Here is a 203-nt window from a genome sequence, read left to right as displayed (position 1 = left end):
GGGGTAAGTCCAGAAGTTGGATTTTTTCTTTGTTTTAATATTGAAATCAACCATATAGGAGTACAGTGGATTGTTCTCCATTCCTTTCCTCCATTTTTTTGGTAAATTTAAATTTGGGTTTTGTCTTCTCTGACAAGTTAGAAGACCACCACTGGAGTTGTCACAAGAGAAATCTTTTCCATTGCTGGTCACCCTCACAGTGA

At 37.4% G+C, this 203-nt stretch overlaps 1 protein-coding gene across 1 annotated transcript in view; it reads left to right on the top strand.

The window, feature by feature from the left end:
* Positions 1–203, top strand: part of RERE (arginine-glutamic acid dipeptide repeats) — a 106,420-nt gene that overhangs the window by 97,656 nt on the left and 8,561 nt on the right. The gene's annotated exons all lie outside the window — the stretch shown is intronic.

Source organism: Geospiza fortis, unplaced genomic scaffold (genome assembly GCF_000277835.1).
Source record: "Geospiza fortis unplaced genomic scaffold, GeoFor_1.0 scaffold662, whole genome shotgun sequence".
NCBI classification, from domain to species: domain Eukaryota; kingdom Metazoa; phylum Chordata; class Aves; order Passeriformes; family Thraupidae; genus Geospiza; species Geospiza fortis.
This window is presented reverse-complemented; position numbering and strand designations above follow the sequence as displayed.